Raw genomic sequence first — 13,392 nt, 5'->3', positions numbered from 1 at the left:
TTATAAGATTTTATTACCCATGTTCTTTTTTTATATTATTTGTTATTATATTGTTATCTATTTATTGTTTGTTAATTTTGTTAAATAACAGAAAAACATTTTGTAAAATTAAAAAGATATAAGTAACCTTATTATGAGTTCAGACAGAACAAAACGTAGAAAAACTGCTGCTGAAATGGCAAGAAATGTGAAAGAAGAATCATGCTTCTAAATAAATCTTCAATTTCATCTGATATTACACAGCTTACAATTCACAGAAATATTGATGGTATTCCTTTATTTAACACCCCAAATATTTCTCTCTGGCTAATTCTTGGTTCGATTGTAGAACTTGAAGGTAACACAATTTATCAAGCAAAACATGGCCTATTTAATGACATCTAAGCAAGCGCAACAGTGTAGTTTGATTGGCCAACGAAGCAAAATCAAATTTTGAGCAATGCAACACTTTCAGATTTTGTTTAGTAAGTATTCACTTCAAATTTGTATGCCCTCATTTAACAACAACATATTAATCTTGAGTTATTTATTTAGATCACAACATTTAGCCCAGAAAAGTAATACTTGCTAAATGGTGTAATAATAATAATAATTTAAAATGTATACTGCGGCATCAGCATAATTTTTGTATATGTATTTAGGTGCTGCTAAACAGAACTTTGCCACTAAGGACACAACCAAGGAGATGCTTGAGAAGTAACTTTCTACGTGGTTTGGAAATTCACGGGATCGTGGGGAAGGAAGCCGAAACCGAAAGGAAAGAATGCAACAGAAGTCAATAATGTAATACAAGTTCCTGATGATGCAGTTACAAATGTTAAACAGTGAACAATGTTTTTTAATCTAGCATCAGTTAAGAGTTTACAAACTGTTTGCCATGGTCTAAGTTATGATTTATTAAAAATAGTACACAATGTGATCTGTTTTTCAAGCACTGTATACATTTTACTGGTTTGTCTAGCCTGTAAAAATTTTTTGCCTTATAGCACACAGGATCTTATTTCATATACTCTTATTTGTTTAATTCAGTTATGCTCGTTGAAAATTTAGTTAACTAATTGTTATTACTTGTAAGCATTGATGTGTATTTCTTGGTATATTTTTAATCAGTTATGACTTGCAGTGATGGATTATTGCGATTTGCATCATTTGTATGTTACATGATATTATTGGTGCATTTTTTGAAAGCTTCTTAGTTTATGACTTGTAATTGCTTTTTTTTTTTCAATAGACTCTTGCATATAGTTAACCGCTTCTCAGTTTTAGCAATTATTTTTGGTAGTGTTATTGTTTCAATTAATAAAATGCATCTTATCTGCTAGCAATACAGTTACAGGACTTAGTAATGTGACATAGCGATAATGATTATTATTATTGTTATTATTATTATTATTATTATTATTATTATTATTATTATTATTATTATTATTATTATTATTATTATTATTATTATTGTTATTATTATTATTATTATTATTATTATTATTATTATTATTATTATTATTATTATTATTATTATTATTATTATTATTATTATTATCAATATTATTATTATTATTATTATTATTATTATTATTATTATTATTATTATTACTATTATTATTATTATTATTATTATTATTATTATTATTATTATTATTATTATTATTATTATTATTATTATTATTATTATTATTATTATTATTATTATTAATATTATTATTATTATTATTATTATTATTATTATTATTATTATTATTATTATTATTATTATTATTATTATTATTATTATTATTATTATTATTATACCTATAATACCTGGAATAATTGTGGGATCCATGTGGGTTATCCCAGCTGAATACCATCTAGGTCCCGGCTGGGTCCCGTTTGCGTTTTCTGGCGGATATTCCGGAAGGATCCCGTCTGGATCCCGCGGACAAAATCCGGCGGGATCCGCCTGGATTACCCGTAGGGCCCCGTCCTGCGCCCCGGCTGGGACCCACCCGGGTACCTTACGGGCTGGCTAGCTGGGTGCTCCATCCATAGGTCTTTTTCTATAACTACTACAGTTTCATTTGTTGGCAATCCTATATATTTATCCAAAGACTTAACCCAAAAATATCTTTTAGTAAGCATTGAATTATTTTATCAAGATTTACTAACGATGTTTCACTAACAGTTGCAGAGTCAAAAACAGTTGTATGACACTATTTTTTGATTTGAGACGAAGCCACAGAAGTAAAAATTATTATCTGCTGTTTAATTCCATTGTGTATTTTGAACCTTTTGCTTTTTTGACTCAAACCATTTCGCGTTATTTTTCTTAGAATCTTTTGCGCTAATGTCTTTAAATAAAACTGTGAGTGAAAAAGTTTGACATCGATAAACGCAGATGATCGTTCAAGTTTTTCACCCCTGAAATGCTTTGAACTATTTGCTTCATACTTCCGTTATCACCATGCTACTGTTTCCAGTTAATAATATTCTCCAAAGAATCAATACCACACTGACATGGACACTTTTTTTGAAACCGCTTTCTTCATGCTAATACTCACTAAACCGACATATTGGGTTTTCTAGGGGTTCAAGACAAAAGTATGCAAATCTTTTAAAATAAACATAAATTTTAGTGTTTATTTGCTCTGCAATCATTAAAAAATGGTTTTATAAAAGGCTTTGTATATTGAATTTTTTAAATGTTTAAGTGTTTTTGATGGTTTTCTTATTTAAACGATGGTTAACATTGGTTTACATAAAGTTGTTATTTTCATGACATTTAACCGTTATTTACGGGACCGAAATCTGAGGAAATGCGTCAATAAACAGATTTGTGGTTATATATATAGAAAAAGTTTTGTTTTTTTTAATTTCAATAATCCATTCCCTTATTAGATATTATTTTAGGCAGAAAATTAATAAAAATAACATATTTGTTAATTACGGGGCTACAAGCGCATTCGCATAGAATTTATAACGATTTTTGTGTTTTTTTACTAATTTTGTAAATTTTGTAACTATATTACTTTTTCAATTTTAAAAAGCGATAGCATTAGCTACAATTAAACTCGAATAGATGTAGGTGTTGAATGTAGGTGTCACTCTAATCAGTCACATTTTGTGTTTCTCAATATTTCGCGTTTTTGGGGATTTATGAGCCATTTTGTGAGCAAAAAGCTTTTGGGATTAGTTGATACAATGATCGCGTGGCTAGTTGGCAACATGTGCCAACTTACAACTTTTCGCTTTAGCCGTAAATTCACTAAAGTTATATAACACTGCAGATCTACAAACATATATATATATATATATATATATATATATATATATATATATATATATATATATATATGTTTATATATATATATATATATACATTAGGGTGTTTCAAAAAAAAGTCATGTCTGAAAAAAAAAAAGAGCCCTAGCTTATCATCTGCCCAGACCATGATTTAGTACTAAGGATTTTTTTTTTTTTTATATTTGAAAATCCTAAGGGTCCCTCCAGGGGGTAAAAGGGGCAGTTTTTTTAGCGTTTTGTACCATTTTTAAAACAGTTTGGAGGAAGTCTTAACATTAAAATTTTTAATTTTTTTTTTATATTTCTGTTTTTAAAGACCTAGTTAATCTAAATAAGACGGACTCTATTCTCCAAAAAAAAAAAAGCTTCTAAAAACTGTTTTAAAAAATCCTAAATTTAGGGTTTTTTTGATTTTATAAAACCCATAAATGTTAAACAATATTTTTTTGAAATTCATATTAGTAGGTTTATTTTCGATTAAATTTTCGATGCAGTATTATATTAAATTCACTTGTATTCAGCTACAGAGTTTATTCTAGGAAATAATAAAAAAAGAGGGCCTGGGAATGAATAATAAGGAAATGATTAAATATTTTTTGTAATGAAATATTCAAAACCAAATGGTTTTTTCCGAAAACTAAAAAAAAAATAAAAATTTATGAAACTACAAAAAACTTCAAATCCAATGTAAAATTTGTTTTAAATTGAAATACAGTAATCTTAGTTAATTTATGATCATCTTTATTACAGCTATCTATTAAAAACAAAGTAATTTTTCAAATTAAAAACAGATTAAAAATTTGTTAAAGAAAAAAATGTAAAATAAAAAACTAGATTTTTTTTCTGCTAGCAGCATTTTCATAATCGATTTTTTTTCTGCTTTTTCTGTTTTTCTTGTAATCATTTGTGAAGAGAAGGGTGTCCTGCCTTTTCTCCTCAGAATATGCTCTGTTTATTAGGTCTTGAACTAATTTTACCGCCCTTTCAGAGCAGTCATTAACAACATCAGTCCAATTACTGTTGCTTTAAATTCTAGATAAAAATCATTGAATTTCCAAAATTCTGGTGGTGTTTTCATCCATTGAGTTTCTGCTTTTCCATGTCTAAGCATATCAAAAACTAGCCACGACTTGTCTGTTATTAATGGAGCTAAACTAGGAGGCTCATCTTTACTGAAGTTAAGGCTTTTTAATATAGCTTGGTCCATTATTTGGCGCTCCAAAGGGAAATTTTCATTTGGACATCTTGGTAAACTATACAGTTTCTTGGCCATATCACCACGTTCCCTACATTCTTCATCTGCTAGAGCAAAAACTACCAAAGTGGGATCCAAATACCAAGTATGTCTAAGAATAGAGCTTTCATGTCCTAATAAACAGTATTTAGCTTTTAATAAGCTTTCATATCCTAATAAACAGTATTAATAAACATTTTGAATCATTTTAATCAATAGCAAGCTTTCTAACCTCTCAATAAATTATTAAAAGACCATATACCTGTGCTGGTGCTAAAGAACTTAACTCTGCATTTAGAAACCACTCTGTATAGAAAAGAGATATGAATAAAACCATACCAGTTATTTCTTCTTTTTCTTTGTTAGTCAGGTTTGGAATTTCATTCATTAAAAGATACAATTTTAAATAGTATAAACCTTTTCCCATGAATCTTGAATGGTGAACTGGTCCCGGTAAATGGAATTTAAACCTATTTGACGATAGAACCATTAAAGTAAGTTCAGCTAGCTCATGGCATTCTTTTCTAACATTTCCATCCTAATAAATTTTTAATATATTTTTAATTTGTTACAATCGTTTCTTTTAAATATTTAGAATAAATAGACATAAACAAAATCAAAATTATAATAGCACCTTTTTAAAGATCTTTGAATTGATCACATTAGTAAAAAACTGAATAGCAGCTAATTTTTGATTATATATCCATGTTCCAGGTGGTATTATTAGTCTTTTCAGCTCCTTAGTTTCAGTATCTACACAGTTCCAATTTTTTTTTAGAAATTCAAATAGTTTGTTTTCTGGACCAGAAGTTTCGCTGCTAGGGTAAATCTTCCAGAAATGAGTTATGTGTCGCTCAATTACATGATGTCTACATGCAATCAGCAACAATGGGCGTTGAATCTGTTGAACTAATCTCATGCAAGTACCTTGCCATCTTCCTGTATTTGCTGAAGTTGTGTCAAAGCAGAGACATTTAACTTTATCTCCTAATCCAAAAAACTCCATTAATTCAAAAATAGCTTGCTTTTGATTAACCCCTGAACTAGACTCTATTGGAGGAATGCCAAGTAGTTCTGTTTTCCCATCAATCCTTACCAAAACTGCAATTCTATCTTTTTTTAATTGCTTTCCTTCCGTCAATTCATTTACTATTTTTCCATCAAAGTGTATGGTCATTAGTGAATCTGATGATACTACACTGTTTTTTATATATTCCCTTATTTCTGTTGCTCCGGCAGATACTATGTTCTCTGCAGCTCTATAAGATGTTGATTTAGAGCACTTAAAGTTTGCTACAGAACCACCAGCCATGACAATAACACTACTAATCAAAGCTGTATGTTGGTGGGGTGTTATACCCTCTCCCACTGCTGTATGAGCAGTAGACTGAAGTATATTTTTAGGAAGAAGAACAGAATTTTGAGTATTAGGAATCTCATTAAAATCAAAGTCGATATCTGTTTCCTGGCCTAAATCGTCGCTAGTGTAACTAGAAGAACTTAGATAATCTAAACCATTTTTATCTAACTCTACACATAGCTCTTTTTCTAAATTTGATTTGCTTCTTTTCTTTCTTCCTACAGAATACTCATATCTTTTATCTTTTCCTCCAAGACTTCCTTTCCTTTCCCAAAGCTGGTCTTTTAAGAAAGCAATATCTTCTTCCTTGTCTTTCACTTTTCTCATTTTATCTTTTAATATTTCCTCAAACATAACATGAGGATGTTTTCCAATCCAAAATACTTTATTCATTTGTTCTTCAAATAAATGTCTTTTTTTTACTTCAGCAAGATTTGTTCTTTTTCTTTTATCTTTTAATTTCATCCACTCTTTTAACAGTTTCTCAACTTTATTCCTTTAAAAAATAATATTTGCTTGTATAATGGTTTATGGATTAAACTGATTTAGAGTTCAATGATAAAACTTACCTTAGCTTTTGTATTGTAAGCACCTTAAATCCACCACGTATCCAAGGACCCATTAGTTTAGATAATATGCAGCAGTCAAACTGATCAACTGGGCAGTTAGGTATGAAAGAGGAACTTTTGTTAGTACAACCTACTAAGCACTTAAGTTTTGCTTCACATCTTAATTTTCGTAGAAAGAGATAATATTGAATTACCTCTTTAGCAGTTGCAAATTTATTTGCTGGAAGTTTTATGATATATTTTTTAACTAAAAATATTTCAACCAATCTATTACTTCTAACTTTTTTTTTCGGTGGCATTTTAACAATTTTTTTATTTTTAATCTAAAAACAAAGTTTTATATAACATATATTTAAATAAAACATTATTTACTGAAAAGATTTAAAATTTTATTTAAAAAAATATATAAATAAGTACACCGTAAAAATATTTGTTTTTGTTATATATTTATGGATTTTTGGGTTTTTTAAAACAGTTTTTAGAATTTTATTTTATTTTTTTGAGAATAGAGCCCGTTTTATTTAGATTAACTAGGTCTTTACAAACAGAAATATGAAAAAAACATTTGAAAATTTTAATGTTAAGACTTCCTCCAAACTCTTTTAAAAATGGTACAAAACGCTCTAAAAATTGCCCCTTTTACCCCCTGGAGGGACTCTTAGGATTTTCAAAAATAATAAAAAAAAAAATCCTTAGTACTAAATCATGGTCTGGGCAGATGATAAGCTAGGGCTCTTTTTTTTTTTCAGACATGACTTTTTTTTGAAACACCCTAATATACATATATACATACATATGCAACACACTGTGAACCAGAGAGACTGCCAGGTTTTATGTCGTGGCACTCATGTAAAACCTTTTGAACATTAAAGTATTTGTCCTGTAGGTTTCGAAAAGTTAGTTTTTAAAATCTGGACAAAGTGCTAAAGGTCAAAAACGGGGCAAAAGGGTAAGCCTGAGGGGGTTTTGGCCCATTTATAAAATTAAAAGTCGTTTTTTTTTTAATATTATTAAATTTTTGGTTGTATCTGTTACATCAAATTGTTTAAATTTTTTAATATGGAAATTGTACTCTGAAAAAAATAAGCATAAATGCTTTTATTTAATTTCATACATAAGTAACATCTACAATAGCACAGTTATAAATATCTGTAACAGTACATTCATGCCAATATATGTATACACTTATGATTAATATGAATTTATATACATCCATTTAAATACTTAAATAAATGTACACACAGACATGAATATACATATTTTCCTAAGTATGCATAAAAATATATACTTGCATATTTATTTATCATGTATAAATGTATATATGTTTATATATCATTTACATGTATATATGTGTACACACATATCTGTGGATTGATAAAAGAAGTGAATTAATAAAAGTATATATTAATATATATATATATATATATATATATATATATATATATATATATATATATATATATATATACACAGATATAAACATAAATATAATCAAAATTAAATTCTTTTTGCTCCAAAATCTACCACTGCTGATAATAGCCTGTCACCATGATCTGGATGCTCTTTTTGTCTCTTAAATCTATTCCATGTTGGTTTAAACTTTGCATGAATACTTTCCCCACATTGTTCAGCAAAGTTTCCTAATCCTTTGTTATGGTATTCCACATATGGCTGTACATGACACAGTAGAATGTGAACTTTCCATGTTGTATTAATTTTTTTATTTAAATTTAATGCAACCTCTTGTGCAGAAAGAAATGAACTTTTTAACTTTGTTATTGCTTCTTTGATGCCAGGTTGTAACTTGCTAGAAAAACAACTATTTTTTACATTACGAAAATCTTTTAAACACTGAACAATTGGAACCAAACATGTAAATGACTCTAACATTTTTATTTCAAGGGAATCTAAGTTTTCTAATATTTTGTTTGAATTATTTCCGTCCCAGCCTCTACCTTGATAGCCTCTCTGAATGACATTTTTCTCGACTTTAGCCAATCATCAAATCCTGGCCAGACATCCAACAAAAAATTTCCTAGCAGTGAAACAAAACCAATTAATAAATGAAGTTCAGGTGGAGGAACTAGTTGCTCAATTAATGTATCTGGATCTAGATCAATATACAAAATTCGAGGATTAATGCAGTTCATGAAGTCTTTCATGGATGGTTTAACTGATTTATTTTCTAAATACTTATTGCACCAATAATCAATACTGCCGAGAGTTCGTTTTTTCCCTGAATCTAATTTGGATATTCCCTCACACCATAAACAAGCTCTTTTCCCAGAATGCCCAGATAAGCCAAATAATGCATTTCCACATTTTAGATCAAAAGCAACATAAAAATTGACACATTGCAAATTTAACTTTTCTATAATTTGCCTCAAATTATAATTAGATTCAGGAATGTCTTCAACAATAGCTAGAAATTGTGAGTTGTACACCACTATTCAAAAACTCATCTGAATCATCATTATTCTTATGACAATCAAAGATATTAATAATCACTTTAAAAAATGAACCACCACCATCCAATGAAATTCTTATAAAGGCTGAAGTTGGATCTAAACCACGTAATTTTAACAACTCTAGCACAAAATCTGATGTATTTTGAACATAAACAAGATCTCTTAAAGTTACATGTCCTATACTGTCAACAAATGCACACTTCTGTACATAGTAGTAATTAGAAATATAATCTTCTAATTCAGAAAGACAACCAAAAATATTAGGCTCTATGGATAGTTTACTTCCTAAACCTTTGCGTAGAGTAGCAACCATCTCTTTTGTTTTTCTATTTGACAGCTCTAGTACAACCTGTAATTGCTTGATTATTTCAAGGGAAAGCTGCTGGATAGAACTTCTTTTTGCTTTATTTTCTGGTGTGCCAATTGTGACTTTAAGAGGATTTCCTCCTGTAGACAAACAAAAAGTAGATCCATCAATCAAATTTTCTGAAGCCATTTTACTTTTTATGATTCCAGAAGCAACCTAAACATAATTTGTACTAAAATATAACTTTTGTAGTTAATATTTATGTACTATCACCAAAAAATTTTTTTTTACCTGCTCAGCTTGAAGAGAACCTAGTAGGAATGCTAATGAAATAATATTAGTCACTGCACTGGTGGGTTTACAGTTATGAGGATAACCAGGTGCAAGATATGTATAGCAAAAAGAACATAAGCTTGATTCAGATTTAGGTAAATTGATTGTCTCATCTTGAAGAGTGGCATTGGCACTGGAAGAACTTCTCAAAAGAGTTTTCCACTCAACCTAAATAAAGGAACTTTTATGAAAAAGAAAGTAAGAATAATAAAAATTAGGACATAAAAATCATTAAATATACTTTGGCTACTTTAGCTCCCCATTCACCACGAGGCGAATCTCCCTTTTTAAGTCTATAAAGATTTCTTCTGCACCCAGAACAAACAACTGATGTATAGCATTCGTTTTTCATCGAATATCCTGGAAAGATAAACAGCTGAACTTGTTCCTCTAAGTTTTTATTCATCTTTTTTAATGATGTAGATCTTTCGCCATACTTTTCCCAGCAGCAACAACAAGTAGAATTCATAGTTATTTAAAGAAAATACTTATAGCAATAAGATTAAGCGATTGAACCTTCCGACATTTAAAACTATTTAACTACCGAACTGAACTATTTTCTCCTTTATGAAATATATTAGTTTAGTTAAAATAGGGGGTAAATTAGGTAACGTTTTATGTAATAATTGCATTAGTTAAAAGTTTTAGATAAAATAAAAATTAAAACATTTAATTTATCTTTTATTAAAGTTTTTATTATATAATTATTAAAGATGCATAAAGTTGGATGCATTATACTAAAAAATAAATGTTATGAAATAAATTAAGAAACCTCCTTTATAAAAATTTTTTTTTAGTGGTTTCCAGTGATAAAAAAAATTTTTATTCAATTTTTTAAGTTAGAGATTCGGCAAAAAATTAAAAAATTTTATTACAATTTTAGAATATAGTTATATCTAAAATTGTATGATAGCAACGCATTTTGATTTCAGAAATAATTTTTTTTGAAACAATATGGATAATACTATTACATAGTAAGGATTTGGTTTGAGTGCCACGACATAAAACCTGGCGGTCTCTTTAGTTCACAGTGAACATAGTATGTTAGTGTTATATATACATATATAACATAGTATATTATTATTATAGATATATTATATAATATTTCTACATAATATATATATGTTATATATACACATTTATTTTATGCTATATATATAGTATACGTTTATATAAGATATACGTATTTAATATATGTAATATATTGAAACATAAAAATTCAATCCAATAGACAGTCTCCTAAAAACTTAGTTCCACCCGGGCTTGAACCGGGGACCTTTCGTGTGTTAGGCGAACGTGATAACCACTACACTATGGAACTAAATACTCAGTCAATAATTTAAAAAAACTAAATATAAACAAAACTTTCTTTTAGAAAAACAGGACCAGCTCGCTTATCTTAAATGTGGTTTTCATTTCTCTCCGAAATAAAAATTTTGAGCATGCCTCTACTCAGTAAAGGGTGTTTATAGCCATGGTAAATTCAGCATTAAACAATTTAGTGCTCTAACTCTTGGAACAACATAGAGGATCGTATTTGACTTCAATTTTAACACTGAACTGGACCTTTTATTTCGTATTTATTTTAAGATTTTGGTTTTTGAAGCCCAAAGTATAATTGATATATTTACATATCTCTGATGACTTCTCATTAATATTTTTTACACGCTTTGTAATTTTTTTTTACACGCTCTCATATATTTACATATGTCCAGGCCCGCCGCGATCCTTAATGACGCCTGTTGTCAAAATTTAACTAGCTCCCTATCATATCGACCGAATCCAAAAAAGTTTGAGTACTGTCCAAATGCTAATTTTTTTTTACTGAATTCTGATGGGGTGGGTCGAGAAAGCCTCTAATAATTTTTAAAATATATTAAAAAAGAAATGCACAAATAGACATGTTATTGAACTTTATTTATATTGCAAGGAACTGTAAGTTTTAAATGTAATAGATAATTAATGCTTCAAGAGAAATTGACTCTCCGGGCTTTATTGATAGCAAAATTCGCAATGACCTCGTCCTAGCACAGACTTTTTGCAAGATCGTGTTCAATAGATATAACTAGGAGATTAGTTAGCCGGTCTTGACTCATTGTTGATCTTAATGTTGTTTTTTAAGACGTTTTGTCAAGTGATAAGACAATAGGCAACAGCTTCCATTTCAATATGTTCTCTGAGGCACAATTCATCCCACTGCGTCAAGAAATGGTTATTAAGTTTTGACCATACAAAGCCTTTACAGGACTCTTGACCTTCAATAATAAAAAGAGGCGACTCGTGGTGCTTATTAGGATAGGTTATTGAAAATTGATATTAATCACTAGCCATTTTTATAGAAAATTTCTATGTTGCTACTCGAAAACTACTCTTGCGTATCTCAGATTGCTTACAAAGATTAAAGTGATGTAGAGAAAGACTTCACTGGTCTGTAGAAGACTGGGTTAAAGTCATTTTCAGCGACGAATCCAATTTTGAGGTGATGAATCGCAAGTCAAGATAAATCATCTAGAGGCTGGCTGGTGAAAAGGTCAAAGAGGATTTTTTTGTACCAAGGATACAGGGCGGAGGAGGATCAGTCGGAATTTGGGTATGCTTCTCCCATAAAGGAACAGGGTCATACAACATTTATAATGGCAGAATTAACCAGTGCAACTACAAAGAGACCCTCAAAAGTAAATCTTTACCAAAAGCCAGAGCTTTTCACGGAAGACGACAACAACTGATTTTTCAGCACGATGGCGCAACGGCTCATACTGCGATCTCTGTTAAATAGTGGCTTGATCGGAAAAACATTACGGTCATGCCTTGGTCAGCTCGTTCTCCAGATCTCAATCTCATCGAGAACATTTGGACTTGGATAGACAAGAGATTGGTGAAATAGAGCAAAACCAGTGTTGCGCAATTACAGCAGGCCTTGGAATTATATCTTAAATTATTTTCTTTTGAAAATTTTTTTTTCTTATTTTGTTTATAAAACCACTGTTGATAAAATTTAAAACAATTGAAATTATTAACTTTTTTTGTTTGTTTTAAATTTTAAAAAAAAACAAAAACAACTGACTCTATATTTATGCAACCCACTGTATATTAAAAAAATCTCTATTTTGAAATATATTAATAAGATTTTAAAACGAGATTTTAAAATGAAATTTAAAGCTTTGAAATTTGCCGTTTGCAAAAAAAAAAAAAAAAATGTTTACTAAATTTAAAAAAAGAACTGAAATCTTTTTTGAGTTTTTTTGAATGAAAATCTTTTTTTTAGTTTGGCAGCTCAAAACTTAAAGCAATATAAATCTTTAATGCTTCTCTTTTAAGAAGCGTATGAGCACGTTACCAGACTGCAAACACACTTCAATTGATCACCAAAAAGTATACCATTCGTAACTTTGAAAGTGGATGAATTTGGCATCAACTTTTACGTTAAATATGAAAATAACTTTGTAATGAAAAGGCTTAAGTAATAAAAGCTTAAGCACTTTTTGCAAGACTCAGAAACATCGCAGATTAATCAAGGATAGTATGTTCATCATGGATATCATCGCTGTTTTAACTGCATTATCAATTGAATGGCCCATCACATAAATACAGATTCATTTGTAATGTGATCCGTCAGTAAAGAATAATTCTTTAGTGACGGATCACATCAATGAAATGTGCTTAAATTTATAAATAATATAAAAGCTGCCTGGTACGATTGCATTCAAAAGGTATTCTTTTTATGGCATCTATAAATACACATATATAAAGATAGAACGCGAACTTTTGTCATATTGCATTGCAATGAAACAATAATTCAAAGTTGAATTGGTCACACCCCTTTCCCCTTCCACTCTTCCTCCTTC

At 29.3% G+C, this 13,392-nt stretch overlaps 1 non-coding gene and 2 pseudogenes across 3 annotated transcripts; all 3 read right to left on the bottom strand.

Moving 5' to 3' along the window:
* Positions 1-4,011: 4,011 nt before the first annotated feature.
* Positions 4,012-6,775, bottom strand: LOC145189233 (uncharacterized; annotated as a pseudogene). The gene is made up of 4 exons (XR_016452915.1): positions 6,440-6,775; positions 5,145-6,366; positions 4,773-5,048; positions 4,012-4,683 (listed from the first exon to the last, which is right to left on the bottom strand). The product of XR_016452915.1 is annotated as an uncharacterized LOC145189233 (transcript).
* A 1,140-nt stretch (positions 6,776-7,915) lies between these two features.
* LOC149889240 (uncharacterized) lies at positions 7,916-10,086 on the bottom strand (annotated as a pseudogene). Its single transcript, XR_016453034.1, has 3 exons — positions 9,789-10,086; positions 9,506-9,715; positions 7,916-9,430 (listed from the first exon to the last, which is right to left on the bottom strand). The product of XR_016453034.1 is annotated as an uncharacterized LOC149889240 (transcript).
* A 709-nt stretch (positions 10,087-10,795) lies between these two features.
* Trnav-aac (transfer RNA valine (anticodon AAC)) lies at positions 10,796-10,868 on the bottom strand. Its single transcript has one exon. It is a non-coding gene; the product is annotated as a tRNA-Val (tRNA).
* Between the last annotated feature and the right edge of the window lie 2,524 nt (positions 10,869-13,392).

The sequence above is a fragment of the Hydra viridissima genome, unplaced genomic scaffold (assembly GCF_058129835.1).
Source record: "Hydra viridissima isolate aposymbiotic clone 2 unplaced genomic scaffold, HvirCarnegie_v1 scaffold_5, whole genome shotgun sequence".
Classification (NCBI taxonomy): Eukaryota; Metazoa; Cnidaria; class Hydrozoa; order Anthoathecata; family Hydridae; genus Hydra; species Hydra viridissima.
This window is presented reverse-complemented; position numbering and strand designations above follow the sequence as displayed.